General features: G+C 44.6%; 1 protein-coding gene across 1 annotated transcript in view; it reads left to right on the plus strand.

Annotated features, from left to right (window-relative positions):
* The window catches only part of HGF (hepatocyte growth factor), a 144,102-nt gene that overhangs the window by 72,566 nt on the left and 54,790 nt on the right, over nt 1–16,746 (plus strand). The gene's annotated exons all lie outside the window — the stretch shown is intronic.

Genomic DNA, 16,746 nt, shown 5'->3' on the forward strand with positions numbered 1-16,746 from the left:
GGAAACCCACGCAAACACGGGGAGAACATACAAACTCCTTGCAAATGTTGTTCCTGGCAGGATTTGAACCCAGGACTCCAGTGCTGCAAGGCTGCAGTGCTAACCACTGAGCCACCGTGTTGCCCCTAGACCACAGAAGTATCTTGACTTACAATATATTGTTTAAACCAGTGACTGTTTGCATCAGTCTCTATGACACCTACCTTCTGTAGCCTTGCAAATACATCCCGGCCCTTAGAACATAAGGGCAGTGTTCGAAGCGGTGACCAGGAGGCCAGGTAAGTATAGTGTCTTTTATTATTTTTAACTAGAGATGAGCGAACACTAAAATGTTCGAGGTTCGAAATTCGATTCGAACAGCCGCTCACTGTTCGAGTGTTCGAATGGGTTTCGAACCCCATTATAGTCTATGGGGAACATAAACTCGTTAAGGGGGAAACCCAAATTCGTGTCTGGAGGGTCACCAAGTCCACTATGACACCCCAGGAAATGATACCAACACCCTGGAATGACACTGGGACAGCAGGGGAAGCATGTCTGGGGGCATAAAAGTCACTTTATTTCATGGAAATCCCTGTCAGTTTGCGATTTTCGCAAGCTTACTTTTCCCCATAGAAATGCATTGGCCAGTGCTGATTGGCCAGAGTACGGAACTCGACCAATCAGCGCTGGCTCTGCTGGAGGAGGCGGAGTCTAAGATCGCTCCACACCAGTCTCCATTCAGGTCCGACCTTAGACTCCGCCTCCTCCGGCAGAGCCAGCGCTGATTGGCCGAAGGCTGGCCAATGCATTCCTATGCGAATGCAGACTTAGCAGTGCTGAGTCAGTTTTGCTCAACTACACATCTGATGCACACTCGGCACTGCTACATCAGATGTAGCAATCTGATGTAGCAGAGCCGAGGGTGCACTAGAACCCCTGTGCAAACTCAGTTCACGCTAATAGAATGCATTGGCCAGCGCTGATTGGCCAATGCATTCTATTAGCCCGATGAAGTAGAGCTGAATGTGTGTGCTAAGCACACACATTCAGCACTGCTTCATCACGCCAATACAATGCATTAGCCAGTGCTGATTGGCCAGAGTACGGAATTCGGCCAATCAGCGCTGGCTCTGCTGGAGGAGGCGGAGTCTAAGATTGCTCCACACCAGTCTCCATTCAGGTCCGACCTTAGACTCCGCCTCCTCCGGCAGAGCCAGCGCTGATTGGCCGAAGGCTGGCCAATGCATTCCTATGCGAATGCAGACTTAGCAGTGCTGAGTCAGTTTTGCTCAACTACACATCTGATGCACACTCGGCACTGCTACATCAGATGTAGCAATCTGATGTAGCAGAGCCGAGGGTGCACTAGAACCCCTGTGCAAACTCAGTTCACGCTAATAGAATGCATTGGCCAGCGCTGATTGGCCAATGCATTCTATTAGCCCGATGAAGTAGAGCTGAATGTGTGTGCTTAGCACACACATTCAGCTCTACTTCATCAGGCTAATAGAATACATTGGCCAATCAGCGCTGGCCAATGCATTCTATTAGCTTGATGAAGCAGAGTGTGCACAAGGGTTCAAGCGCACCCTCGGCTCTGATGTAGCAGAGCTGAGGGTGCACAAGGGTTCAAGTGCACCCTCGGCTCTCCTACATCAGAGCCGAGGGTGCGCTTGAACCCTTGTGCAGCCTCGGCTCTGCTACATCAGAGCCGAGGGTGCGCTTGAACCCTTGTGCACACTCTGCTTCATCAAGCTAATAGAATGCATTGGCCAGCGCTGATTGGCCAGAGTACGGAATTCGGCCAATCAGCGCTGGCCAATGCATCCCTATGGGAAAAAGTTTATCTCACAAAAATCACAATTACACACCCGATAGAGCCCCAAAAAGTTATTTTTAATAACATTCCCCCCTAAATAAAGGTTATCCCTAGCTATCCCTGCCTGTACAGCTATCCCTGTCTCATAGTCACAAAGTTCACATTCTCATATGACCCGGATTTGAAATCCACTATTCGTCTAAAATGGAGGTCACCTGATTTCGGCAGCCAATGACTTTTTCCAATTTTTTTCAATGCCCCCGGTGTCGTAGTTCCTGTCCCACCTCCCCTGCGCTGTTATTGGTGCAAAAAAGGCGCCAGGGAAGGTGGGAGGGGAATCGAATTTTGGCGCACTTTACCACGTGGTGTTCGATTCGATTCGAACATGGCGAACACCCTGATATCCGATCGAACATGTGTTCGATAGAACACTGTTCGCTCATCTCTATTTTTAACCACTTCCTATACTTGCCCTCTAATCAACACAGTAAGGCAGGGCAAACTTTTCAGATGGTTGTTGGCCAATAACCGACTTCCAGACAACTATCTATCCCAAAACTTCGTCTGATATATAAATACATGTTTATTTCAGCAAGTGTGCATGTCGTCTAAATGAGGTGAAGGGAAAAAAAACCCACATACGTTATTTTCTGGTTGTTGATTACCAATGAAGACACAAGTATCGGCCTTGTTGGAGTATAACTGTCAATGCTTCTCTTCACCTGACATTTACTGTTGATGGTCAACTGGATCCATCAAAACTGTCAGGTTTGGCCAACAAAAAATCTAATTTGTGTAGTCAATTTAATGAAGTTCTGTCACTAAAGATACTTATACCCTATTCATAGGGTGGGGATAAGTGTCAGATTGCTGTGGGCATAAACCCCTGCAATCAGGAAAACGGTAGAGAAGGCTCTTGCATCCTAAATTATGAATGAAGTTTAAAAAGAAAAAAAGTGGTGTTATCAATATATATATATATATATATATATATATATATATATATATATATAATTTTGATAAGTATGTCAACAACGTTTACTAGAAGATTGTTGCATTTGACTAGTAGACTCTTGGTCAGAGGCGTAACTAGCGGGGGAGGGGTGAAGAGGGGGCAATGAGGCCCAACCCGGGGCCACTATTAATACATCCTTTACTTCTAACTAGTTAAAATGTATCCTGCAACTTAACAGTCTTGTAAATCGCAAACCAATACAGGCCTGCGGTTTACAAGACACCAAGACCACAGACAGATGTCTGCTTCTCGGCACAGGCAGGCGGCATGACGTCATAAAATGGTGTCTCTTGTCTTGGGACACAGAAGGGGTGGTTAAGAGGGAGAATTATAACTATGAAGGAGGATTCATTAGGGGGCATAATGACAATGGGTGGTCATTTATACAAGGGGCATTATGAACATAAGGGGGGTCATTTATGTAAGGTATATTAGGGGCATTATGAATACAAGGGCCATTAGGTGGTACCATTTATATTAGGAGGCAGTATGAACATAAGGGGATAGTCATTAGGGTCATTAGGGGCAAAGTATTTATGTAAGGGGGAATCAGGGGCATAATATCAGGGGGCAATTAATTTAATTAAAGTGGCTCTTGGGCTTTATGAAGACTAAAGCCCTAGACAGCGGGCCGCAGCATAAAAGTGCTGAAGGAAAAAATGCGGCAGTAACATTGTGGTTTTACCTGCAGCATTTTTCACAGAAGGTCTGCAGAGGTTTCCTTTGTGGACTTTCTGTTTTCATTATATTTATAAGGAGACCACAAGCGTTTCCATAGGTATAATTGATGACTTTCTGTTTTCATTATACTTATAAGGAGACCACAAGCATTTCCATAGGTATAACTGACTTGACATACTGCATTTTCCAAAACTGCAATGTTTTTTGGAAACCGCAATGCATCCTCTGCACATATTCTCAACAATGTGTAGATGGGATTTGCTAGAATGCCGTGGTTTTTTCCTGTGGTGTTTTCACCGTGTGAAGCCCCAACTCCAGTTTACAATAAAACATGCACAGCGGATACACTGCGATTTCCAAAACAATTATACCTACAGAACTGCCAGTAGTTTCCTCTGCAAACTCTCTTTGTAAAGCACTGCTGGATGAACCACAATGTGGTGCTGCCACGTTTTTTCCTGCATCTCTTTTTAGCTGCAGGACGTTACATCACATAGGGCCTTACCCTTAAAGATTTTTCAGCCATTTTTATTGATGATCTATCTTCAGAGAAGATAATCTATAAGAGATAAGTGATTCCCCTCTGATCAGTTGAATGAAGGGGCCATGGCGTCAGTTTACATAACACGTTGTCTGTCTATTGTGACTGTGTGATGTAATTCCAGCCTTGTCACATAGACGTGTATAGGACAAGGCTGTAGTTACATTACATGGCCACTATGAAATGAATGACACTGTGTAAACAGAGAAGGGGTCACGGCGCTTACACAGGTACCACGGTTCACTCAAACAGCTGATTCTGGGGGTCCCAGGTAATGGACCCCACCAATTTTTTACATTTTTTTTAACCTTTTAATTGGAAAACAGTTGGGGCATTATTAATAAGGAACACTATTTATGAGGGTAAGCTATTCATTTAAAGATGTACTTGGGGGTATTATTCATTATGGGGGGTTACATTATATAATTTATAAGTGGGGAAGCAGCAGAATAGGCATACAGGTGAGGACAATGTGGGTCAGGTGCCTGGAAAATAAAGAGACAAAGATGTCTGTGCTGCAAACTTTACACTGACTAAATGAAGTGGTCATGGCCATCCAGATAAAAGACACGGGGAATGTGAATGATTAGTCAGAGACATCATTAGTAAGTCACTAAATGTTACTGCATTGTATTCACATAAATTGTCCACAGAGCCGATATAACCTACTATGTGCTCACCGTATACTGATAGTATCAATATAAGAACATGTCCAAGTGGGGGGCCCACTTGGACAAGTTCCCTTTCCCCATGTGCTGAACCTTTAGCTACACCTCTGCTTTTGGTAGAATAGTCCTCCAATGAGAAATCACCCAAATTAGGGAAAACAAAAATGAGCAATATTATCACAGTCAACTAAAGCTTTCTAAGTATGCCAGTGCTCGCTGCTGTTCAGCCAACCAAAGAAGGTGATGTTTCATTTGAAAATGCATCTGATAGTCACTAGTAACAAGTTATAGTACTGTTCAGTATACCTAATACCTTGCTATATAATTTCTATCTACCAGTGGACTGGTACACCTCAATGGGATTTGCTGACCTCATCTTTGACAAGTTAGACCTTATTAATTGTACCACCTTGTGTCGCATTCTGGCTTCTGTATACCGTTTTATTGTACTATACATTATACTTTGATGAATCTGGTTGATTTTGAGAATGTGACTAATAGACCATTGCAGATACTAGCAACAACAGCACATACTCCTTTATGTTTCCCATATCATACAACAGTTTACATTTTAGATTTATCCAGAGAATTATCTGATAAACTAAAGTTCTGGGGCCTGCCAAGCAATTTGACCCTGGGGGTATAAATAAGTAAAGGAGGCGATTAATTTGATCTGATGTAGTTAGAGGCTCATCCGCCCTGAAGCAACCTAAGGCAATGGCCCCAGACGGCTTCTCCTGACATAAATTAGGGGGTGTCATTTTTGTTTTAATTGCCTGTGTAGGCACTTTGTGGGGCCACAGAAAAATGGAATCACTTATTGTGTGGTGCCACAAAAATGAGGCATATACTGTGTAGGTTCAAAAAAAGGGTCTTTTACTATGTGGGACTACAAAAAGGGGGTCATACATTGTGTGTCCTCCAAATAGAAAAGAGGTAATATACTGTAAGGCATATACTGTAAAGGGACTGTAAAAAAGGGACCATATACTACATAGGGGGACAAAAAAGGGCCTCATGTACTGTGAGGGGTCCACAAAAAAAGGAATCATATACTGTCTGGTTGCCAACAAAAAGACTGCCATATACTGTGTGCAGCCAACGAAAGGAGCCATATTATTTGTTGGGGACCATTAAAGGGAGAAAATATAGTATAGGGGCGAGTAAAGGGGATGTTGTACTGTGTGGGGGCAAAATAAGGAGATTTTTTTGTGTGGTACATGGGTTATTGAAAATTTCAGCCAAATTATAAGATTCATTTTTATGTGATTAAAATAACAAATGATTTTCACGTAAAGCTGTATTTAGAATTTGTTCAGTAACGTTGCTTGAGCATGTTGCTCAAGATGGCTAAAAGTATTTATATCGCTTGCTGCATGTTTTTCTTAGAGAAATGCGTGATAGGAATCACTGTACACAGTTTTTACTGAGCACTTGCCTGAACTGAGGCCAAATGAAGCTGTATAGCTCTAATATAAGACTGAATCAAATAATACTTAGCACTAGATAGGAAAGGTAATAATCTAGATAAATGATTCTCCATTTCATATATGTCAGATGTTCTTACTTAGTATTCACCTTCTCAAGGTCTGTGACAATGGACCATCAAAATAATGGTCATGAGAATAGTCCCTATTTCCTGATAGGGAAATGCTCACTCACTGAGAACTTCCTGTGCTCGCTGGAGGCTAATTAGCAAATGAATAAAAATGGGCTCGTTCAAAAGCTACTGAGGCGATTTACATACAAAAGGTATGTGTGGAATATCATTTCTAAAGGCTATACAAGTATGTGCTTGGTTAAAAATGACTTTTCCCACTGATAGAGCCCCTTTGAGTAAACTTTTTTCTGTATGATTTATTTGTTCCTTCTACAGATATTTCTGCACTTTTATACTATTATGTATCTCCTCTAAACCATTAAAATGAACATGATGTGATGTGTCTGATGTGATAATGTGACACTACAAATAACACAATGATATATGCTGGATAATTACTGTAGAAATTGTGGCAAAAATTAATGAGGGTAAGATCGGGATTTGTGAATAAATATGAAAAGTTATATAGAACATAGTTTTATTTTAAGCTGCTTATTTACATAATTTTCTATTGCAACATAGCTGTTTATTTCTGAGCATAGAAACTGTGTAGTGTAGACTGTCAGATTTATATCCCATGGGAATAAACAGACATCATATATTCAGTACTGCTTAATGTTTAAAGTCAGTCACTTTTTATTTTTTTACCCCAAGTTTCATAAATCAGAGCTTTTATTACTTTAGTCTGGTGAATTACTCCAATATAACTTAATTATATGACTACAGAAAGTTTTATCCTTTGAATCAAATAAAGACATGATTTTATTATTAGTGTGCCTAAAACTGTGAATTTTTAATGTGCTTTGGCTGTGGAAGATATATTGCACAACATTGAGCAATATTGTATGTGGAACCAAAACCACATTTTAAACACATAAGATATGGTGACTTTATTGGTGGAAATCTAGAACAGAGGAGCTCATTGATGTTTAGGCTTGTTGATTATGTAGAAGAGTAAACCTCTCATGAAATAGTAAGCTTATCTACTATGACAGATGTGCACTGTGGTTATTTTATGGTTTTATACTATGAGGATCATTATATAAGCATCAGCTTGCTAGGCTTATGTCTATTTATTTTCAATGTTTTGCATGAATAATGTTGCTTTTCTAAAAAAACATTAGTTGCTTATTCCATGTTGAATTGAGAGGGGCATTTACAGATAGTAGCAAAGACCACATTAGAAGTGGTTTCATTTTACGGAGAGTTCATAACTAGAGATGAGCGAACACCCATAGAAATGAATGGAAGCACCTGGCACGTACACTTTGCCGGTGGCCGGTCGCCGTACCAGGTGCTTCCATTCATTTCTATGGGTGCGTGCTGTTCGGATCGGCTGATCCGAACAGTGTTCGCTCATCTCTATTCATAACACAAAAACAGCACAGAGTTCTATGTACAGTGTTACAAACACATTAGGATAAGGGTTGCTATTTATTCCTAGCTTCTGGTTCATTGTACAAATAGAATAACAGGTTAAACAATACAGATGTATCTGTCTAAAGACAACAACATATCCCAATGACTATAATGGAATCCATCAGGTGTCTGTTTTTGAAGTCACATCACCAGATGCAGGACATTTCATCCATGATTTTAGATGGACACTTCACCGGACAGATTCCAATGCAGATGTGAAAGTCTAAGTTTGAAATACTTTAAATACCATTAAATTATAAATGGCTCATAAATTGACTTTTGTCTTATGCCATTTTTGCTGCAGCAACAATACAGAGAAATAGGTTGAATAGAATAGTCTTTTTTTTCGAATTTCTATTTTACTTTGATGGAACTCTGCAAAAAAAATTATACTTTTACATGTGATAGCTTTTTATTATAGTGGATAAAGTTGCCTTGAAGTTGCTATATATGGGGACATTCAGAGTACACCCGACTTGAATTTTATGCACAGACAGTGCAGTCATGTGTTAGTGCTTTATGGATGAGGCTATTAAGTTGGGTGTTGAAGGTGTTTTCTAATAAATTTATAGCCTAACCTTTAGGATAGGTCATCAATTAAACAAAGTAACATAGTAACATAAATAGAGATGAGCGAACAGTGTTCTATCGAACTCATGTTCGATCAGATATTAGGCTGTTCGGCATGTTCGAATCGAATCGAACACCGCGTGGTAAAGTGCGCCATTACTCGATTCCCCTCCCACCTTCCCTGGCGCCTTTTTTGCTCCAATAACAGCGCAGGGTAGGTGGGACAGGAACTACGACACCGGTGACGTTGAAAAAAGTAGGCAAAACCCATTGGCTGCCGAAAACATGTGACCTCTAATTTAAAAGAACAGCGACGCCCAGCTTCGCGTCATTCTGAGCTTGCAATTCACCGGGGACGGAGGTTTCCGTCCAGTTAGCTAGGGGTTAGATTCTGGGTAGGCAGGGACAGGCTAGGATAGGAAGGAGAAGACAACCAACAGCTCTTATAAGAGCTAAATTCCAGGGAGAAGCTTGTCAGTCTAACGTGGCACTGACGGGCTCAATCGCCGCAACCCAGCTTTCCGCGGATCCTGAATGGAATACACTGACAGTGTATTCCCGTATACCTGATATATACCCCCGATACCCGTTCCAACGGTGTGCCCCCCCACCTTCACCCCAGAAATACCCTGCAAGTCCCCTAGCAATAGAATTGGGGCTATATACACCCACTATTTTTGCTACTGCCATATAGTGCCATTGTCTCACTGGGAATTCAAAGAATATATTGGGCTTACATATAACTTCAATTGCAGGGAGAAGCTTGTCAGTGTAACGTGGCACTGACGGGCTCAATCGCCGCAACCCAGCTTTCCCAGGATCCTGAATGGAACACACTGACAGTGTATTCCCGTATACCCCATATATACACCCCAAATCCCCGTTCCAACGGTGTGCCCCCCCACCTTCACCTCAGAAATACCCTGCAAGTCCCCTAGCAATAGAATTGGGGCTATATACACCCACTATTTTTGCTACTGGTATATAGTGCCATTGTCTGACTGGGAATTCAAAGAATATATTGGGGTTACGTGCACCCACAATTTTTGCTACTGGTATATAGTGCCATTGTCTGACTGGGAATTCAAAGAATATATTGGGGTTACGTGCACCCACAATTTTTGCTACTGGTATATAGTGCCATTGTCTCACTGGGAATTCAAAGAATATATGGGGGTTACGTGCACCCACAATTTTTGCTACTGCTATACAGTGCCATTGTCTCACTGGGAATTCAAAGAATATATTGGGGTTACGTGCACCCACAATTTTTGCTACTGGTAGATAGTGCCATTGTCTCACTGGGAATTCAAAGAATATATGGGGGTTATGTGCACCCACAATTTTTGCTACTGGTATATAGTGCCATTGTCTGACTGGGAATTCAAAGAATATATTGGGGTTACGTGCACCCACAATTTTTGCTACTGGTATATAGTGCCATTGTCTGACTGGGAATTCAAAGAATATATTGGGGTTACGTGCACCCACAATTTTTGCTACTGGTAGATAGTGCCATTGTCTCACTGGGAATTCAAAGAATATATTGGGGTTATGTGCACCCACAATTTTTGCTACTGCTATATAGTGCCAGTTTCTGACTGGTAATTCAAAGAATATATTGGGGTTACGTGCACCCACAATTTTTGCTACTGGTATATAGTGCCAGTTTCTGACTGGGAATTCAAAGAATATATGGGGGTTACGTGCACCCACAATTTTTGCTACTGCTATATAGTGCCATTGTCTCACTGGGAATTCAAAGAATATATGGGGGTTACGTGCACCCACAATTTTTGCTACTGGTATATAGTGCCATTGTCTCACTGAGAATTCAAAGAATATATGGGGGTTATGTGCACCCACAATTTTTGCTACTGGTATACAGTGCCATTGTCTCACTGGGAATTCAAAGAATATATTGGGGTTACGTGCACCCACAATTTTTGCTACTGCTATACAGTGCCATTGTCTCACTGGGAATTCAAAGAATATATTGGGGTTACGTGCACCCACAATTTGTGCTACTGGTAGATAGTGCCATTGTCTCACTGGGAATTCAAAGAATATATTGGGGTTACGTGCACCCACAATTTTTGCTACTTGTATATAGTGCCATTGTCTCACTGGGAATTCAAAGAATATATTGGGCTTACATATAACTTCAATTCCAGGGAGAAGCTTGTCAGTGTAACGTGGCACTGACGGGCTCAATCGCTGCAACCCAGCTTTCCCAGGATCCTGAATGGAACACACTGACAGTGTATTCCCGTATACCCCATATATACACCCCAAATCCCCGTTCCAACGGTGTGCCCCCCCACCTTCACCTCAGAAATACCCTGCAAGTCCCCTAGCAATAGAATTGGGGCTATATACACCCACTATTTTTGCTACTGGTATATAGTGCCATTGTCTGACTGGGAATTCAAAGAATATATTGGGGTTACGTGCACCCACAATTTTTGCTACTGGTATATAGTGCCATTGTCTCACTGGGAATTCAAAGAATATATTGGGGTTATGTGCACCCACAATTTTTGCTACTGGTATATAGTGCCATTGTCTGACTGGGAATTCAAAGAATATATGGGGGTTACGTGCACCCACAATTTTTGCTACTGCTATACAGTGCCATTGTCTCACTGGGAATTCAAAGAATATATTGGGGTTACGTGCACCCACAATTTTTGCTACTGGTATATAGTGCCATTGTCTGACTGGGAATTCAAAGAATATATGGGGGTTACGTGCACCCACAATTTTTGCTACTGCTATACAGTGCCATTGTCTCACTGGGAATTCAAAGAATATATTGGGGTTACGTGCACCCACAATTTTTGCTACTGCTATACAGTGCCATTGTCTCACTGGGAATTCAAAGAATATATTGGGGTTACGTGCACCCACAATTTTTGCTACTGGTAGATAGTGCCATTGTCTCACTGGGAATTCCACAAATAATTTGGGGATTCATTCACCCTACATCTCAGGCTCTTGCCATATTCACCCAGGTTGTCAGTGCTGCACCAGCTCGTTCCCAGACAGCTCGGCCCGAAAAACACGTTACCTATATAGAGGATTTGGACAATGAAGACAACATGTTCTAAATCTAATGTCTGCACCTTCTCCAGAATTAAAATAAAGGCAGCGTTTAACTTTCAAATAGCACTGCACAAAGGAAGAGCTTATCAGCTTGTCTCATGACATGCTACTGAAACGTGTCATTTGTGTATCTTAATGTAAATATAGTTGTATAAGCTTTTTGGGTTTTAGGCACTGCCAAGTTATTTATTACCACCCGCTCCCTTATAATGATGATGACGCCAAAGTCACTGTGGGTGTTCAGAGCTCACAGCTTTGGTTGACATTTGTCTTGCTCTCTGTCGGTACCAGCTGTCTTTTTGGATACCGTAAAGTTATGTTGACTTTATTAACAGCTATAGAAGCTTTAGCCAGGTTGTGACGGTGTGTAACCCTAACAACACTAAGTGGGATGCACATTAATAGTCAGTCTATGTACGCTAAACGTATCACTGAAGTGATTTTTTTCCCTCTCCCCTAATATAAGAAAGGAACAGACATTAGACCTAGACCAGGGTTCGAGGCTTGTAAAAATCCAGTATTATTTGTTCTTCATGATGTGAAATATGTGTTGAAAAGCAACCCAAGATGAAGTCAGCCATGTGTGCCAGTGTGTTACTTGGCATGCCTTTGCTGGCCCCAACTGTAAGGGTCACTCTCCATTTCCTCCATTTTCCACTCCCCTTCACACCATTTGTGGTGAAGCAATGGGATGCACTGAAGTGCACCCTCTAGCCTCGTGTGGGACAGGGACATCAGATGCCACTCCAACCCCCTCGTCTTCCTCCGCCAGCCAACGGTGCGAAGATGAGAGGAGTGTGCTCTGAATGTTTTCTGCCTAGCAGAGGCTAGTTCTCACTTACGAAAATGGCCCCACTTTGACCTGTATATCAGGCACAATGGTGTAGGTTTCAAAGAAACATGGCACCAACAAGTTGAAAAACGTGGGCCTTGCGTGGACCGTGTTTGAGTCTGGCAAGCTCCAGATCTGCTACCAGGTTCCAGCCATTATCACAGGCGCAAAAATGCCAGGCCCCAGGTGTAGCAGGGAAAAAAAAATGCCATCTCAGCCAGGATGGCATCCCTGACCTCGGAGGCACTGTGCTGTCTGTCCCCCAAGCTGATCAGTTTCAGCACGGCCTGCTGACATCTCCCCATGCCAGTGTTACAGTGTTTTCCGCTAGTAGCTGGGGTGGAGGTTGCAGCATCGTAGGGTTTCAGTCTACTCCTGCCATGAATTTTGGCCTGGGAGAGGAGATAGGCCACCCCAGTTTGCACCCGGGGAACAGACTCCACCACATTCACCCTGCCTGTCATTAAAGATAAGCACTGCAGCATCCCTGACCACAGGCGCTTTTCCATGTGTCGGTGGTCAAGTGGACCTTGCAGCAAAGCGCAGAGCTCTGGGCCCGACTGATGTTATGGGACACATGCAGGCGCAAGGCAGGGACAGCACACCAAGAGAAGTAGTAACGGCTAGGCCCAGCATAGGGAGGTGCCCCAGCTGCCATCTGCTGACGGAAGGCCTGGCTCTCCAGAAGCATAAACAAACACCAACATCTCCAGGGCCAGCAGTTTATCGATGAGGCTGTTAAAGGCTTGGGCATGGGGGTGGGTTGTGTTGTACTTCTGCCTGCAATGAAAAGCTTGGGAAATGTGGAGTGGCTGGGAAGAGGCGCATGATGGTGCAGGCCAAAAGGGCGCATGAGGGTGAACTCCCCAATGTGTCAGAGATAGGTGTGTAGGTGTCCTTGCATCATATACTTGCACCATATTTGGCTTTGGAAGTTAATTTTGTGCCAAAAAGTGGTTAAGACAGCGATCCCTCAGCTACTCCCGTTACACTGTCTAGTGAAATTACCATCTTTGGAAGTGGACCACCACTTGTAAGATCCCAAAGGAAGCAGGCAAGAGATGTGCAGTGCAGAAAAAAAGATGAGAAAATAAGTGTAGGCTGTAGAGCACAGAGGGATCGGAGAGGACAGAGCTGGTGTCGGCCAGGTATTCCCACAACATGCGCCTATACTTGTCCCTCCTGGTGACACTAGGCCCCTGAGTGGCAGTAATTTGTCCAGGGGGGCCATTAACGTGTTCCAGACCTAGGAATAAGTCTTCCAACAGGGTAGAGTTTTGCATGCCTTTGCTTCTACCCACTGTTTTTGCTGCTTAGCTTCCCTCCACATCTACACTGCTTTCACCCCTAAACATCACCCCAGTTTATGCCTTTGTTTCTACCCTGTTTTTTTTTGTTGAATTAGCTTCCCTCCACATCTACACTGCTTTAGCCCCTAAACATCACCCCAGTTTATGCCTTTGCTTCTACCCTGTTTTTTTTTTTGTTGAATTAGCTTCCCTCCACATCTACACTGCTTTAGCCCCTAAACATCACCCCAGTTTATGCCTTTGCTTCTACCCAGGTTTTTTCTTGATTTAGCTTCCCTCTACATCTACACTGCTTTAGCCCCTAGACATCACCCCTGTCCATGTGGGGTCGGTGGCCTCGTCATCCACCAACTCCTCTTCCAATTGCGCACTGGCCCCTTACTGCAAACCGCACATGACCACAGCTTGCCCTGATGGCAACTGTGTCTCATGATCCCCACTTAGGTCCAGACAAGTCGGTGGCGGGTCCAAAACCCCAAAATTGGAAGGAAATGGCGGATGCTGCAGTATTTCTAACACCTGTTCCTGGTGCTCGGGCCTGGTCTGTGTTGTACCCTGCACCCTGCTTAACGCAGCTGCCATATCCGAAGTTGTGCTGAGCGCATGCTAATGTTTCGTGTCCAGTGCAATGGATGGGATTTCACATAAGTCTGCCACCCATGGCCACTCATGGTTGAGCAACTGAGGGAGTTGACTTTGACGAACCCGAGGGTTTTGGAGTTGGAACTACATCAAAGGTCTGTGCTGCTCACACACTCTGCTCAACACATGATATGTTTAGTGCCAGCAGTGTGGAGACGTCGCACAACAGCCGTTGTTCCAGCAGGTACAGGCGTTGTAGGAGTGCATAGAGGCTAGCAGCGGCAACTATAGACTTTAAAAACTATCCGCACAAGCGCCACACTTTCACCAGTAGCTCAGGAACATTGGGGTACCTTTTTAAAATGATTAGCAGCAATGAGTTAAAAACGTGGCCCAGGCATGGAATATGTTGCAGGCTGCCAAGCTACAGAGCCAATCCCAGGTTACGGCCATTATCACACATGACAACATGCCTGGGCCCAGGTGCAGTGGCAAAAACCACATTGCCGTCTCATCGAGGATGGCATGACTCACTTTGTAGGCAGTGTGCTGTCTGGCCCCCAAGCTGATGAGCTTCAGCACGGCCCGCTGACGTCTCCCCACACCAGTGTTGCAGCGTTTCCAGCTCGTAGCTGGGGTCAATTTAACAGCGGAGGAGGGTGGTGTTTCAGCCCTCCTCCCAGGAATGTTGTGTGGAGAGACAAGTCAGGCCACCACATTTTGCGACCCAGTCCACGCCTCAACTACATTCAACCACTGTGCCCAAATTGAAAGGTAGCGTCCCTGTCCGCATGCACTTGTCCATTCGTAACTGGTCACATGGAACTTTAGGGCTAAGCGCTGAATTTAGGGACCGCCTCATGTTTGGGGGAAAGTGCTGGTGTGGACGGCACAGTGCAGTGGCGCAGTAGACACTCTGCCCAAAAAGGGCAGAGTGTCCCCCAGCCGGGATTCCAACATCTCCTGGGCCAGATTTCTTGTGATGAGGCCATTGAAGCCTTGGGCATGTGGGTGGGTTGCGCTGTACTTTAGCATGAAATGAAAGGCTTGGGAGATGGGGAGTTGCTGGGAAGAGGCGCATGATGGCGCGGGCAAAAGGAGAAATGGCAGGAAAAGGTGAGGATAAGGGTGAACTCCCCAAGGTGTCAGAGGCAGATGTGGAGGTGTCCTGGCTGCTGGTCTGGACTGCAGCGCCAGCCCTGTCAACAGTGGGAGAGGCAGTGACCGCCAGGCCAAACGACGATTATCCTGCGCTTGCTCTCACCCACTGAGCCCAGGGCTTGCCTTCCAAATGATGGCACCCGCAAGAGGTGGTAAGATTCCTCTCCGCAGATCTCCAACCCATCTTGGACTTGCAAATTGCACTAAATTTGTCATGTAACTGACATGTATATGATGAGTCTATCCATTGTCTGTTCATTTTGGTGAAAGTCAGCCTGTCAGCTGACAGACAGCTGTGCTTGTCAGTGATGATGCCACCGGCTGCTTGTACCCCCAGTTTTTGCTGCTTAGCTTGCCTCCACATCCACACTGCTTTTGCCCCTACACATCACCCCTATCCATGCCTGTGCCTCTAGCCATAAGTCTGCCACCCATGGAAACTCATGGTGCAGAAAGTGAGGGAGCTGACTCTGAGGAACCCTTGGGTTTTGTAGCTGGTACTCCATCAAAGGTCTCTGCTGCTCACACACCCTGCTGAACATACGGTATCTAGGGTTAGAGCGTGTGGTGACCTCGCACAACAGTAGGTGCTTCAGGCAGATGTAGGCCTTGCTGGAGTGTATTGCGGCTAGCTCCAGGTACTGTAGACTTGGGAAAGTGGGTGTCCAAGTGCCGCACTTTCACCCTTAGCTCAGCTAATTTGGGGTATGTTTTTAAAAATCATTGCACCACTACATTGAACACGTGGGCCAGGCATGGAACGTGTTGGAGGCTGGCAAGCTCCAGAGCCCTCCAACAAGACAAAAAAGCCTGGCCCCAGGGGCAGCGGGGATAAACAAATTGCCATCTCATCCAGGATGGCATCCCTGACCTCAGAGGCAGTGTGCTGTCCGTCTCCCAAGCTGATGAGCTTCAGCCCAGCCTGCTGATGTCTCCCCACACCAGTGTTGCAGCGTTTTCAGCTCGTAGCTGGGGTCAATCTAACAGCGGAGGAGGAGGAGGGTGGTGTTTCAGCCCTCCTCCCAGGAATGTTTTGTGGGGAGACAAGTCAGGAAAATTCTTGAAACGGGAGAGTTTGCATCTTTGCCCTTGCTGCCTATGGACATCCCTTTGCCTCTAGCCACCATTTTCCCTGCTTTGCTTGCCTCCACATCCACACTGCTTTTGCCCCTAGACATCACCCCAGTCCATGCCTTAGCTTGTACCCCCAGTTTTTCCTGCTTAGCTTGCCTCCACATCCACACTGCTTTTGCCCCTAGACATCACCCCAGTCCATGTCTTAGCTTGTACCCCCAGTTTTTCCTGCTTAGCTTGCCTCCACATCCACACTGCTTTTGCCCCTAGACATCACCCCAGTCCATGCCTTAGCTTGTACCCCCAGTTTTTCCTGCTTAGCTTGCCTCCACATCCACACTGCTTTTGCCCCTAGACATCATCCCTATCCATGCCTCTGCCCCTAGC

This window comes from Leptodactylus fuscus, chromosome 5 (genome assembly GCF_031893055.1).
Source record: "Leptodactylus fuscus isolate aLepFus1 chromosome 5, aLepFus1.hap2, whole genome shotgun sequence".
Classification (NCBI taxonomy): domain Eukaryota; kingdom Metazoa; phylum Chordata; class Amphibia; order Anura; family Leptodactylidae; genus Leptodactylus; species Leptodactylus fuscus.